The following is a 15,630-nucleotide window of genomic DNA, read 5'->3' as shown; positions in this document are numbered from 1 at the left end:
GGGTTTCTCTGTGTAGCCCTGGCTGTCCTGGAACTCACTTGGTAGACCAGGCTGGCCGCGAACTCAGAAATCCGCCTGCCTCTGCCTCCCAAGTGCTGGGATTAAAGGCGTGCGCCACCACCGCCCGGCTCTCTAATTTCTTTATGGAGGCCCTTAGTGCTTAGTGCTTTCTTCTTAGCACTACTTTTATTGTGTCCCATAAGTTTGGGTATGCTGTGCATTCATTTTCAGTGAATTCTAGGAAGTCTTTAATTTCTTTCTTTATTTCTTCCTTGATCCAATGGTCATTCAGTAGATAGTTGTTCAGTTTCCATGAGTGTGTAGGCTTTTTGTTGTTTCTGTTGTTGTTGAAGTCCAGCTTTAATCTATGGTGGTCTGATAAGGTTCAGGGGCATACTTCACTTTTCTTGTATCTGTTGAGACTTGCTTTGTGACTGATTATATGGTCAGTTTTAGAGAAGGTTCTATGAGGTGCTGAGAATAAAGTATATTCTTTTGTGTTTGTGTTCTATAGGTGTCTGTTAGGTCCATTTGATTCATAACATCTGTCTCATTATTACTCTGTTTAGTTTCTGACTGGGTGACCTGTCAATTGGTGAGAGTGGGATGTTGAAGGTTTCATGTGTGATTTAAGCTTTAGTAATTGTTGTTTTACAAAAGTAGGTCCCTTTGCATTTGGGGCATACATGTTCAGGATTGAGATGTGATCTTGGTGAGTTTTTCCTTTGAGTCTGAAGTGTCCTTACCCATCTCTTTAGATTAATTTTGATTGGAAGTCTATTTTATTAGATATTAGAATGGCTACACCAGTTTGCTTCTTGGGTCCACTTGCTTGGAATGTTATTTTCCAACCCTTTACTCTGAAGTAATGTATCTTTATTGCTGAGGTTGTGAGGGTCCAAAAATCACTAAAGGAAGACCCCAGACTCAGATAATATGCAAAAACATAGAATGTTTATTCTACAGAAACAACCAGCAGGGGGTGGGGGTTGGGGGGAGGTCAATCATTCTTTGAAATGGCAACACCAGACAAAGGCATTGAAGGCCTTCTTAAAGGGAACTGGGAGAACTCTCTAGAAGGATTAGGTAATCTAAAATTTCACTGGTGGATGCTAGGGTGTCACAGGTGGTCAGTGGTCTGCATTCCTATGTCATGAACTTTTAACCGTAGGACGAGACAGGAGTGCCCAGCACAGCTAGTCCATTCTGAGATAAAATATTTCCCCATTTTTGTAGTTATCTCTAGGCTGTTCTTTGGGAGAGGGTTTTATGATCTTGTTCTGGATTATAGGGACTGTCCCTGGAGCTGTGTGCCTTACAGCCTTTTTTTAAATCAGGCCTGGTCCTTAAATGGAGACAAATGGAGTTTATGTTGTCCTTTCAAGGTATGCTTCTTGTATGCAGTAGAATGATGGATTCTGTTTTCACACCCATTCCAGTTAGCCTGTGGCCTTTTACTGGGGAATTGAGTCCATTGATGTTAAAAGATGTTAATGACCAATGATTATTATTTCCTATTATCTTGATGTTGTTGTTGTTGTTGGTGGTGGTGGTGGTGGTGGTGGTGGTGGTGGTGGGGTATGTGTGTGTGTGCATGCTTCCCTTCTTTTGGATTTGCTGAGAAATTATTTATTTCCTATGCTTTCTTGGTGAGTTTTCTAGTATCTTCTATAGGGCTAGATTTGTGAATAGATATTGTTTTAAGTTTGGTTTTGACATAGACTATCTTGTTTTTTCCATGTATGTTGATTGAAAGTTTTGCTGGATATAGTAGTCTGGGCTATTTATAGTTTCTTAGAGTCTCCAAGACACCTGACCAGGCTCTTCTGGCTTTTAGAGTCTCTGTTTAGAAGTCAGATGTAGCTGGGTGGTGGTGGCGCACACCTTTAATCCCAGCACTTGGGAGGCAGAGGCAGGTGGATTTCTGAGTTCGAGGTCAGCCTGGTCTACAGAGTGAGTTCCAGGACAGCCAGGACTATACAAAAAAAAACTTGTCCCAAAAAACAAAAAAAAAAAAAAAAAAAAAAAAAAAAAGTCAAATGTAATTCAAATAGGTCTGCTTTATATTTCACTTGGCCTTTTTCTAGAAGACACTATTTCCTTACAATTATCCAGTACATCTAGCTCTTATATTCTTTCTTCTCCCTTTTCTCTGACTTTTGGAGGACAGGGTATAGTGTATATGTTCCATTTAAAGCTGAACTTTCTACAGTTTCTTTTTCTTTCTTTCTTTCTTTCTTTCTTTCTTTTTTTTTTTTTTTTTTTTTGGTTTTTTTTTTGCAACAGGGTTTCTCTGTGTAGCCCTGGCTGTCCTGGAACTCACTCTGTAGACCAGGCTGGCCTCGAACTCAGAAATCTGCCTGCCTCTGCCTCTCAAGTGCTGGGACTAAAGGTGTGTGCCACCACCGCCCGGCTCTTTCTACAGTTTCTTATTCTCTGTGTGTAGTTGTGGGTTTAAGTGTTAATCATCATCTGCTGTACGTGGGAACTTCTCTGATGTGGATGAGAACGGCAGTGACCTATGGGTACAGTGTAAGTCATTAGGAGTCAGTTCAGTGCTGTGTCCAGGTAGCAGAAAAATAGCACTAGGTTCTCCTCTAGAGCCTATGACTGTCTACCTACAGGTAGGTTTCATTTTGTGGATTTTTTTCGTATGTATGTATGTATGTATGTATGTATGATTGATTGTAGTGACCAGAGGTTACTTAAACCATGGGAACCACAGATAAAAAGGACAGCTCTAGTCAGGTGTCACTGTGCAATGACTAGATTGGAACAGGACAAAATATATAGAGCTCCATAAAGTAGGCTCTTCAGGCTAGAGAAGTGCTTTACTACCAAATAAGTAAAAGGTACAGAAAAGAAGATAAACAAGAATTCCCTTAGACTTGGGGTCCCCAAACTTTGACATCTATCAGTGTCACTTGAAGTCTGTGTTCAAAACAGATCACTAGGCCCCAATTCCAGAATCATGAAGTTCACAGGTTTAGAGTGGGAACTCAGAATTTGATTTTCTAAGTTCCCAGAGATCACTAGTGCTGTGGTCCAGGGACGGTACTTTAGAGCCGCTGCCTTATAGGATGGGGAGGAGTGGGGAGGAGCATTGGGATTATCCTTAAGCACGGGATTAGCCATAAGCAGGATATGCTCCTTATTGTGATATGGGGGAAGGATTTCATGGATATCTAAAGCAGGTATTTATAGGTTTGCTAAAAGGATTTCTTAAGTCATTTCTTGGTTCTTCTGAAGTGTGGTAGATTATGGAAAATGGAAGCAGCATGGGGACAGGTGGACAATAGGAGGGAAGATTAAGAGTTGAGGGTGGTAGGGGTCTGAAATAGCCTTAGTGGCAGATAGAAGATGGCAAACTAGGTAAGGAAATGGGAATCCTTCTAGGTAGCCTTGAAGCTGGAGATCATGAACATACAACAGTATGTGCCTCTCTCCAGTTATGTGAGCCTTCTCAGTAGCTCGCTGCAACCCTGCCAGGAGAAGGCTGGTTGGCTTGACTCATCCAAGTTAGGAAATTTGCTAGGTCGTTTGTGCAGAAGGAAATTGGGGCATGGAAATTAAGGTTTTCAAGGGAGTGGATGACAGAGACTACAGAAGCTTTGAAAGAAGGCAAAGACAGGAGGGGCTGACAGTTAAATGGAGAAGCTTGTCATTTAGAGGTTGCCATGGTCAATGCAGATATTGAGGGAACAGGGTGACTATAGGAAGGGCAGGAGGCCATATGCAGAGAGTAGGATGCTTGAATTTAGGATGTGGGGTTGTAGTTCTGATAGCACAGGATCAAAGTATGGCTGTGGAAGACACTGCTGAAGTAGAATGGAGAGGTTCATTGGTGACAAGGAGCTCAAAGAGCTCAGGAAGCCTTGGAGAGCCTGCTAGTGAGTTGTCCTTGTGGGAGCTGAGATTCTCTTTAACACGATGGCATCAACAGCAACAGCTAACATAAACTGAACAAGTCTATGCAGTACTGTTAGTATCCCTATTGAAGAGAAGAAACAAAGGGGAAAAAGGACTAGACACCCTTCAAGTCTATGACCCGAGCATTGTGATTCCATCCAGTCTCTCTGTCTCTCTCTGTCTCTGTCTCTCTCTGTCTCTCTCTCTGTCTCTCTCTCTGTCTCTCTCTCTGTCTCTCTCTCTGTCTCTCTCTGTCTCTCTCTGTCTCTCTCTCTCTCTCTCTCTCTCTCTCTCTCTCTCTCTCTCTCTCTCTCTCTCTCTCTCTCTCTCTTTTGTTTTTCAAGACAGGGTTTCTCTGTGTAGCTCTGGCTGTCCTGGAACTCACTCTGTAGACTAGGCTGGCCTCGAACTCAGAAATCCGCCTACCTCTGCCTCCCAAGTGCTGGGATTAAAGGTGTACACCACCACCGCCTGGCCCATCCAGTCTCTTATTGGAACCTTCTTACTCCTTAGATGGAAGTTGAGGTGAGAAGGGAATTTGAAAGTCAGCCATCAACACCATGTAGAGAGGGGGAGTGATGAGTGCACCCTGACAGGATGGAAAGGGGTCCAGCACAGTGGTCGGGATGTGTGCTTACAGGAATATGTCGGCTGGAGGCTTCTTCTTCTCCTTGTTTACCTGTGGCAACAGCACTCAATTTGCTGTAACTGAACAGGGTTTCCCGAGCTCTGGAGGAGGAGTACTGCACATGAACTCAAGAGTAGGAATATATCTTTGTTGCAGGTAGTCCTGCACAGAGACATTGCAGAGTGTTATCGTCGCCCGAGAACTGCAGTCCGTCTTTCCAGCCATGAATCTGTTAGACCCTCCATGCTGTTCTTAGGAGCTTAATGCTTACCCCAGGCTATGGAAAGCTCTGGGAGTTGGTAAGTTGTGCATTTCAAGCATTAACTAGCAGGCATTTCTTTGAGGAGACAACTTGGGAGTTCAAACCTCTGTGTAATCAAAAGGGAGAAGTAGAAGAATATATCTACACTATAGTTCTTGTTCTAGACAGAGAGGACTGGCCAGCACCAGTGTTTCTAGTTTATTCTGTTTTCTGAGGTAAGTCAAGTAACTCTGCATCCAAAGTTAAGAGAAACTGTATCCTGCATTGCTGTGGTCTCTCCTGAAATGTCTGCAGCACTGTACAGTCCCTGGCTTGTCAGAGTGAATTGCTCATTCTTCTGGATTCACAGATCGTGATGCCCAGGGCAGGCACCTTGGACTGTCTGCTTTTGAGGCGGGGAATGCCACTGTTCCCTTTCCTCCACAGGGAGACTTAGTCTCGTCTGGCTTGAGCACTGGACTTTCTGTCGAGAACCTTTGAATTGTTGCAGAAGGGACAGGACAAGGAGGCAGGTTAATTGGGTCCTGGAACAGGCACTGTACATATGGTTTAGCCCCAGGCAGTTAGCTGCCACCAGTCCTGCTTTGTGGAGGAGGCCGGGAGGGAAGGTCCACGTGGATGACAGTTTGGCTTTAGGAGGGCTCAGGTGTTCTCTACCATGAGCATTCCCATTGCAGCCATTGCGCAGCTCCCACAGCCCTTCATCTGCTCAGCTGTCTGCTGCCTGCTTTCCCTGAGAGCTCCTGGGCTGACTCTTTGTAAAGCCGGAGCTCAGCTCTTATCAGAAGATAAGGCCTGGGGTGTGGGCAGTGAGGAGGAGACTTACATAACTGCTGAGGACAACAGCTGCAGCACTCAGGTGTTCTTTTGTTGTTTGTCATGCCCCCGCCCCTGCTTTCCATGCTTTTCTGCTTGCTTGCTTGCTTTTGGTTTGAATTTTTAAATTTCCTCTAAACCCTTTCGGCTTGTGAAATTATTGCCAAGAGTTCATTTATTCTTCTGGTTATTACTCTGACAAATTTGGAATCCCTTGGGGCTTAGCTTTTTTCAAATTCTAATTCTTAGTTACCTAACAGACAAGCTAACAGTCTTTGCCATTTTTTTTTTCTTTTATAGCCCTAGGTCTGCTTCCAGGCATCTGCCTTGGATAGTTTGTGTGGGTCTCTCGCTCCTTCTGACTTAGACTCTTCTCGTGCTTAGCATATGTACCACTAAGCATCTCCTCTCTCCATTGTAATCTTACACAAATGGCTTATTACATGAGAAAAATTGGGCAGGCTGTTCCCTTGTTTTGTAGCGTGGCAGAAGTCCCTGCAGCCTAGCTTCCTTTCTTGAAGCCTTAATTTCTGATCTACAGCTCCGTCCATTTCCCCTTATCTCAGAACTACCCAGTTTCCCTTGTATTGTCCTAAGTGCGTCTTTAATATTCTGCTTTACTGTATGCAGCCAGTGAAACCATGTTAGCCACCTCGATGTTGTAGTGCGTTTGGACTGTTGTAACAATACACCATGAGCAGGGTGACTTGTGAACAACAGAACCCGCTTTCTCACAGTTCTAGAGGAGGGGAAGTTCAAGGTAAAGGTTTCAGCAGGAATGCAGTGAGGAGCCTGCTCTTCATAGGCACCTGCTTCCCCTCACATGGTGGGAGAGAGAAACAGACTCCATCAACCTGCTTTAGAGGGGTAGCCCTCACCCCACACAGCCTCGTGTCCTCAGTACCATCTCCTTGAGGGTAAAGATTTCGTGACACAGTATGGAGTGTGCACAGCATTCATTCCATAGAGCTTCTGAATAAAATTTGCTCAGATTGGGGTCCTTCTAAAACAACTTCTGCCATCTTACCTTCTGTCACCTTGCCCCCAATTTCAGTATTGTTTCATAGTTTTTTTTTTTTTTGAAGTAAAATACTTTGTTTCAAGTTTCCTTCTCTCATTTCCTTAAAAGTAAGCACACAAATAAATGACAAGCTGTTTCTTTAAAACTAAAATTCTAACTTAAAAAGCTTCCAGCTTTCTACTTCTGGGAAGCTAATCTTGAGCGATGATTCCTAAAGAAAGAACTCTGTGCACAGTGATAGGATGCTGTTTATTTTGTATTAATTCATTCTCTCTCTCTCTCTCTCTCTCTCTCTCTCTCTCTCTCTCTCTCTCTCTCTCTCTCTCTCTCTCTCTCTCTCTCTCGTGTCTTGCTGTATAACCCTGTCCTGGAATTTACTATGAGCCAGGCTGGCTTCGAATTCACATTGATCCTCTTGCCTCTGCTTCCCAAGTGTTGGTATAACAGGTAGAAGCTCCCTTGCCCAGTGACATTTTCATGTCTATATCTTTCCTTCTCAATATTAGCTCATAGCCCAAGCTTAGCCGCTCATAGCTCCAGTCTTCCCTGGAGTTTGCTATGTAAAGTAGGCTAAGCCTCAAACTTGCCATCGCCTGCCTCTGCCTCTGCCTCTCTCTGCCTCTGCCTCTGCCTCTCTGCCTCTCTGCCTCTCTGCCTCTCTGCCTCCTCTGCCTCTGCCTCTGCCTCTGCCGGCTGGGGATAGAGGCCGCCCAAACTTACTTTGTTCCTGTCGGACTCCTCCCTCGGTCCCTCTTGTTGGCCCCTCCTGCATTACTGATACATATACCCCCACCTTTTCCTTCTTTCCTCTCCCCTCTCTCTTCCCTTCCTGCTTTTCTTGTTTTCTTTCTTAAGTATTGCCCCATGCTGGCCTTGAACGATGTAGCTGAGGATGACCTTGAATTTGTAATCCTCTTGCATCTATCTATGGATCTGAGACCACAGTTTATGTTGCCCTGGGGATTAAAGCAGTCTAGCACTCTAAAAACCCTGTTATGTCCCAAGCTCCTCACCAAGCCCCTTTATCTAAGGGACTGAGAGCCTGGACAGTGGCCATGCTGGAGAGGACAGAGAAGATTAAGGGCAGCAAGGGGTCCTCTGTGGTGTAATAGAAGGAAGGAAAGCCAGCAGAAGAGAAAAACTGCTCTTCCAGAGGTCCTGAGTTCAATTCCCAGCAACCACATGGTGGCTCACAAGCATCTGTGATGGGATGCAATGCCCTCTTCTGGTGTGCAGATGTAGCTGCAGCAGAGAACTTACACATTAAAACAAATCAATCTCCTGCCTCAGGCTTGCTCTGTAACAGGGGTGACCTTGGAGTCTCCTTTCTCTGCCTCCCTTTGGTATCTTTATCTGGTTTTACTGTCAGTGTAATGCTTGCCTCTTACAATTAGTGATGGTTTTAGTTTGTATAGGACTCTTCCTTATTTATTCCTTAAGTGTACACTCCCCAGTAAAGCCATGGTCCAAGCCTTTTAAACTGGTCAGTCACTGTACAACAGATACAGCTTAGGTTCCCGTCTCCTCTTGGGTAACTTTTGCAGATGTGTTTTTCAAAGACTTGTGAATTTTGCCCTACAATTTTTTGGATAACATCAGCAAACCAGTAGTTCCTCTCAAGGTTGATAATTTCTATTTTCATGTTCTGGTTCCGCTTGCTTTCATGTTTGATTTCACTTGTTTCTCTCTATTTTTGTTTTCTGTTTTATTGGTTTCTACTTTAATTTATTTGTTTAGTTTTTTAAAGATTTATTTATTCATTTTATGTATGTGAGTACACTGTCACTGTCTTCAGACACACCAGAAGAGGGCATTGGATCCCATTACAGATGGTTGTGAGCCACCATGCGGTTGCTGAGAATTGAGCTCAGGACCTCTGGAAGAGCAGTCAGTGCTCTTAACCACTGAGCCGTCTCTACAGCTCCTTAGTTTTGCTTTTTGAGATAGGGTTTATCTGTGTAGATCTGCCTGTCTCTGCCTCCTGAGTCCTGGGATTAAGGATGTGTGTGCCACCACCTGGCTGGTCTCTATTGTAACTTTTATTATTGCACTTCTTTGACTCAATACATTTGCTCTTTATTTTTATTTTTTAGGATTTAATGTAAGGTCACTAATTTGAGACTCTCTAGTTCTTCCTCTGTCTCTCCACCTCCTTCTCTCCTCCTCCCCCTCCTTTTTTGAGACAGAATCTTTTTGTATAGTCCAGCCATGAGCTCACAGCCTCTCTCTCCTGAGTGAACCGCAGTGCCTGGCAAAGTTCTAATTATTTGTGGTATCACTATAATGATTGTCATAAAGTATATAGTATACATCTTTATGTTAAATGCTGTTATTTATTATTAAAGTATTTTCATCATTTAAATCCTTGCGTCTCTACTTTCAGCACTTTCAAAAGACATCTATTTTTATTATGTGTGTGGCTGTGTGTGTGCATGAGAGTGCAGGTGTCTGTGGAGGGCAGAGCCATCAGATCCCCTAGAGCTGGATTGTAGATGGTTGCAAATCACCTGACATGGGTGCTGGGAACTGAACTCCACTCCACTGCAAGAACAGCATGTACTCTTAAGAGTGGTAATGCCTTAGTAGGCGATTTGTTTCTAGAATCTTAAGATCTGTATTCCTGAGTCTGTGCATGTCTTATTTCTCTGGCTACTTAGATGAAATCCTCCTTGGCACCATTTTAAGCATTTCAGTAGTTGTTCTTGGGTAGTTACGTGCTCAGGGCCTGTTGCACATCTCAGTTCTGTGACAGATATGGGCTTACCACTTCCTTTAGACTGGAAAGTAGTAGACAAGGTCTCCTCAGATGTTCATCACTCTCCTTCTCTGCCTTCCTTCCCTTTGGGAATTCCCATTCCAAACACGTGTAGTAACCTGGGTTGGTCAGTCACTGATGCCCTGCTCATTTCTTTCTGGTCTTTTCTCCTCTTTGTCTCAGTTATATACTTTCTATTAAATTTATTTACATTTTACAAACCTTTCCATAGGGAAAAGCCAGGCATAGTGGAATAGACCTATATTCTCAGCACTTGGGAAGTGGAGACAAGAGGATAAAAGTTCAAGGTTATCCTTTACTACACCATGAGTTCAAGGCTAGCCTGGGCTACAGGAGACTTTATCTCAAAACAACAACAACAACACAGGCAAAACTCACCATGGTGCATTTTTCATCTTAGATATTGTAGTAGTTATTTCCAGAGGCTTCCTTCTACATCTCTACTGAATACAGCAGTAGTTTCCCCCTGTATAAACTATATTGTCTTATTATATGAACATACTTGTGATGAAGTTGAATTTATAAATTAGTTACCTCCAGGGACTGTATTTTATCACCATACCTGAATATCTGAGCTAATCAGATTATGAGGAATAAAAGTTTATTGTAGCTCCTAGGTTCAGAACTTAGTCTGTGGTTGGTTGACTTTACTCTTGGGTCTGTGGGGCTCAGCCTGTCATGGTGGGAGTGTCCAGCAGGGGCTTGACTAAGGGAACCTAAGCTCCAGGAGCTCCTTTCCCTTAACCTCCTCTGGCTAGGCCTTACCTCCTACTGCTTAGAGGTTCTATTGGTAAACCAAACCTTCAAATCTTGAATCTTTGGAGAACATGTCAGACCCAAACTATTACAGAGACTAACATAAATAACTGATAATGGAATAGAAAAACTAATGTATTTAGTGAAGTAAGGATTACTGAAACATGTGCACTGTGTTACATGACAGTCGAGCTGATAACCAAGATAGCAAATGCTATGTGGATACACTGCAAGGGTGTGTGACTCAGGTTCCAGGAAGGAGAGACTTGGATGCTGTGGGATTTTATCATGCTCCAAAGAATGATGTGCGACTTAAAACTTATGTGTTGTTTAGTTCTGGAAATTTCCATTTAATATTTTCAGGCTGCATTGATCTCTAGTAACTGAAACCACAACCAGACAAACTATGGCTTAGAAGGAATGATTGTATGTTTACCTTCTCCTACAGTTTCTTGGATGTGTATGACATATGATGATCATGTGTTTTGTGGTGCTTGGAGATCACACCTATTGCCTGTGCACCGGAGACAAGTGCTGTGTGTCTAACTCTTTTGGTACCTTTAAGATAGTCCTTTATGTAGACAGACATAGCCCAATCGGTTCTCAATCTCCTGTGGTCTTCCTGTGTCAGCCTTCCAAGTGCTGAGGTTACAGGTATACATTGCCATATTTAGCCCTTCCCTCCCCTCCCCTGCCCTCCCCTCCCCTCCCCTCCCGCCCCTCCCCCCCCCCCCCCCCCTCCCCTTCCCTTCCCTTCCCTTTTCTTTTTCATTAAAGGTCCTGTGCTAGGGTTGGAAACCTAGTGCTTCTCACATGATAGATTAGGTCTCTAGCACTGAATTATATCACCATCCTGGATCACTTTTTGAAAATGTTTAATTAATTTTTGAAAATCATTATTATTATTGCGTATGTGTGTGTGGTATGCATGCATGTATATGTGCATGTATGTGATGTGGAGTAAGGGGCACCCATATTCCAGTGTATGTGATGGTCAGAGGACAACCTCATGGACCTGGTTCTGGGAGCTGAATTCAAGTCCTTGGGCTTACAAAACTATCACTTTACTCAGCTCTGTCCAGGACCTGTTTAAATTGAACGAGATTCCGCTGTGCCTGGACTCATGCTCTAGATCTCCTGCTTACATGTGCTGAGACAGTTCACAGTAGCTCTAGATCTCCTGCTTACATGTGCTGAGACAGTCCACAGTAGCTCTAGATCTCCTGCTTACATGTGCTGAGACAGTCCACAGTAGCTCTAGATCTCCTGCTTACATGTGCTGAGACAGTCCACAGTAGCAAAGCTCCTCCTCATCCTTTGAGGCTTACTCTAGGCTTTCCTTGCTCCTGCTCTGTTTTCAGGCCACTCAGCACTACCAAATGTGTCCTTGGCTGTCTTCTTGTCTCTTCACTACTACCCCAGTCTACTTCCAGCTTTCCCACAGATACCAACTGGAGAGTACACCAGCTTTCTCCCTGTTACTGACTTATGTAACCCCTGGTCCTGGGGAAATTTCTCCTGAAGTCACTCTTGCTTTGGTCATTGGTAAATTCCCAATTTCCTGTTGCAGTGTGTTCCCATCAGCCTGTACCCGATAGGCCACTTTGCCTTGTCTCGGAAGGTTGTTTGTGTGCCCCTGCCCACTCCTGTCCCTTCTGACAGTGGTACTGGGGTCATGTCATGCATTGGTCTTCCCAGATTCTGCTCTGAGTTTTGTTTCCTTTGCTCATGTTCTTTTTCTCACTGTAGCTTTCCTTTTCCTACAGCTTTAGCTTCTGCCTGGGAATAGGAGTCCAAGTCTGAGCTTCTACTGCCACGTCCTAGAGGTGCTGTAGACTCAGTGTCTCACACAACTTGCCCGTGAGCTCCCGTGTTCTGTCTTAGTTTTTGACATTACTGTACAGTCAGCCTTTCACTCAGGCTAGAAACACTGGAAAACACTCAGACTCATTTTCCCCAAATCCCAGATCTATTTTGGCTTTACACATATTAGATCTTTAATATTTTGAAATCCATCCCACAGGAGGAATCTCCAGTGGTGATGGCAGAGTGAAGTGCTCTCCTGAACCTTCACAGATAATAGTGGTGAAGTGCGTTTTTTTTTTTTTTTTTGAAAAAGGACATAAAGGAACTAGAAAGAACCCAGAAGATATAGAAGCTAGAGGAAACTTTAATTTTGAAAGATGGAGATCAGAGGTGATAAAATATTCATTTGCATGTTGAAAAAATGTTGCTTGAGAGTATCTTGGCAGGAGAGCACCAAGGGAAAGCCTGACTGACTGTCCCCTGGTGGCCAGGACCAGGGTGCACAGTAAAACTATTTAGACATTTGGCAGGATGACCTTTTAAAGAAACAACAACAAAATGCAAAACAATAAACCACAAAGATGAGTCCCACGATTGTAAGCTACAGTCCCTGACTAAAGCATGATGGGAAGACTGCAGGAGGCCTGGGAGGAAGCTCACAGCAATGAGGAGACAGGGGTGGGTTTGTGAAGACAGGCTGTGGAGCTTCAGGTCCATGGCTTTTACACCAAGTCCATCTCCTAACCAGTGGTCAAAGTCTGAAGGCTTAGGCTTTGAGATGTCAGAGGACAGAGTCTGTGACTAAAATGTGTCTAGACAGAGTGTGACAGTTGCTCTCATAAACTCAGTGCATCTGTGTGTGGTTCCTAAGGCCCAGAAGACTGGCCTGTCACCATTCTGTAGTGTATAGAGGAGGGGCTCCTGAGGACTCCCACTCTGTAAGGAACTGTGGGCAGTCAGTGGTTGCTGGAGGATGGGACACTGCTTCCTTATCCTCATCGACTGAGAGCTGCCCACGCTCCATGAATAACTGCTGAGCTGTGGCCACACAGTCAGGCACATTCAACTCAGTGGGGAAGAGACATGGAAGTAGGATGGGGACTTGTTGGGAGCAAGAGTTTCAGTGGAAGAGGGAGGGGCATGGGAGGATAATGGAAAGTGACAAAATTCATTATGGACATGTGGAAAATGTCAGAGAATCTGCCTGTCTCTGCCTCCTGAGTGCCGAGTTAAAGGCACTCCTGGAAAATTCTGTTGTTTTAACTACTAAATTTACGGTAATTTTTTTATGGCTGCTCTAGGAAAGTAACATAGCCCAGCTGTATTGGTATTTAACACAAAAAACATTTTTGAAAAAAAGGCACCAAAGTTAGAGGCCCTTAACTAGAAGATGTGTTATAGCTAGAAACTTAGTGATGCGCTGAGCAGACAGCCCAACAAGCCCACTGTTCAGGTCTCCAGCGAGTATAGGGCAGATGGTCAACTTTCATCATTAGGAAATTACAAGGGGAAAATATGGGGTTGTTGTTGTTATTCTTTTGAAGCCCCCACCTTCATCCATAGCAAATTTTGGTAAGGTCATAGGATGTCTGGAATGCTCCACCAGCAGGGACACTCCACTATTTTCTCGGAAACTTATGGGCTAGCATGTGTGAGGCCCTGGGTTTGTTCCTTAATGCTGAAGACAGAGGGAGGTGGAGAGAGAAGAAGAAAGAGGAAGAGCAAAGGGGCAGGAAAATTCTCTGAGCTAGGGTGGTACTCTAGGGAGGCCGAGGCAGGAGCATAGAGTGTGGGAAGCAAGGGTTATAGAGTGAAACCCTGCCATCGTGTTATTCCGTTCATGTAACATTCTAGGGACAGGGAGTCTGTACAGGGTGCTGCTTGGGGAATGTAGGTGGGAGGGATCTTTGGAAGTGAAAGGTATGCTCATTTGAACAGATGAGTTCATAGGTGCTTATATCTGTCTAAATCTGACCAAATATAAACATTAAATATCTTTTGTATGTATGTGTTAATTGTACCTTAATAAAGCCTTAAATGGACAAAGATTTGAGTAGACCTTAGCAAAGGGAAAGTGACTGGTCAGCCACACAGGAAATTATGTCCTACATCATTAGTGAGATGCACAGAGAGGTTCCTGTCACAGTCACTGGAAAGACAGGGTAAAAGTGCAGGAACATGAAGTGCAGTGAAGCTGGGCCTGGCATTGCTGCTGTCTGCTGTGGGAATGTCAGCTAGCACAGCAACTCACCCAGTAATTCAGTGTCGAGAAGCACAGTCAGCAGTTCCACCCCTAAATATTAGTCTATGAAAATAGGGCCAACATGGTGGCCCACACCTTTAATCCCAGCATTCTGGAAGCAAAGGCAAAGGCAGGCAGATCTCTATGAGTTCAAAGCCAAACCTGTCTCTTTATCTAGAGTTCTAGAACATCCAGGGCTATGGAATGAGATCCTGTCTCTAAATAAACAAATAAATAAAAACTTGTTTGTATCCAAATGTATGTATCCAGGCATTCCTAGCAGCTTCATCTGTAACACCTGGGGGCTGAAAACAACTTAAATCTCCCTCAGTAGTGAATGGGAATGAGTGTTGGTGTATCTCTGTAAGGGATACTACCCAGTGATGATAGTGAAAACAAAGCCCAAAAGACTACCAGTACATTCAGTGCCATGGATGAATCTCAAAACCATGTTGAGGGAACACAGCTAGAGATAAAAATAGAATACACGTGGTTTCTTTTATAAAAAGTATAGCCGGGCGGTGGTGGCGCACGCCTTTAATCCCAGCACTTGGGAGGCAGAGGCAGGCGGATTTCTGAGTTCGAGAGTTCGAGGCTAGCCTGGTCTACAGAGTGAGTTCCAGGACAGCCAGGGCTACACACAGAGAAACCCTGTCTCAAAAAAACCAAGAAAAAAAAAGTATAAGAAAACCCAGATGAGTCTTCCTGTGACAGAAAACAAGTCACTGGCTGCCTGAGTCTGGAGGAGGCAGGAAGTTAGAGAGGACAGCAGTGGATCTTGGGGCTAATAGCAACATTCTATCTCTAGGTTGTTGTCATGTGGGTGTGGACATTTGCCAAAAATTGACCTTGTGTTCTTCTGATGTGTGAGTTTATGTCATATGAATTATATTTCCGATAAGTTGATTCGTAAGTCCTTACCCCAACCAGGCTTAGCTACTCTGTGTTCCTCTTTGGCTGAATGTGGTGGTATTCCTGTTGTCCCTGTACTTCTTCAAATCCAGCAGTGCAACATGACCTATAGACAGACACCTGGTCCTGTCATTCTCTGCATACGATCCTTTTACTGTTCACCAGTGTGGCTCCTTAAAGTGGCCAGTAGTGCTTTCTGTCCGTCCCTTCCCTGTCTCCCTGCTTGTCTGTATACTGCATGTGTGCCTGGTCCCCACGGAACCCAGAAGAGGATTGTTGGATCCTCTGGAACTGGAATCACGTGACCGGGCTGCCATGTAGGTAATAGAAACTGAACTCAGGTCCTCTGTAAGGGCCCACGAAGAGGACCCCATCTCAAGTCCCAATTAGCGCGCACCCAAGGAGACACGAGAGACTGACTTGATGCAATGGCAAAAGGCAGTTTACTAACAAGAGCCCTTGGATCGAAACTCATCCCACACAGGGGAGAGAATTTCGATGA

At 44.2% G+C, this 15,630-nt stretch overlaps 1 protein-coding gene across 1 annotated transcript in view; it reads left to right on the top strand.

The window, feature by feature from the left end:
- The window catches only part of Kiaa0319l (KIAA0319 like), a gene marked incomplete at its 3' end in the record, with an annotated part of 59,120 nt that overhangs the window by 40,695 nt on the left and 2,795 nt on the right, over window positions 1-15,630 (top strand). The window lies entirely within an intron of this gene.

Source organism: Grammomys surdaster, unplaced genomic scaffold (assembly GCF_004785775.1).
Source record: "Grammomys surdaster isolate TR1022 unplaced genomic scaffold, NIH_TR_1.0 125863, whole genome shotgun sequence".
NCBI lineage: Eukaryota > Metazoa > Chordata > Mammalia > Rodentia > Muridae > Grammomys > Grammomys surdaster.
This window is presented reverse-complemented; position numbering and strand designations above follow the sequence as displayed.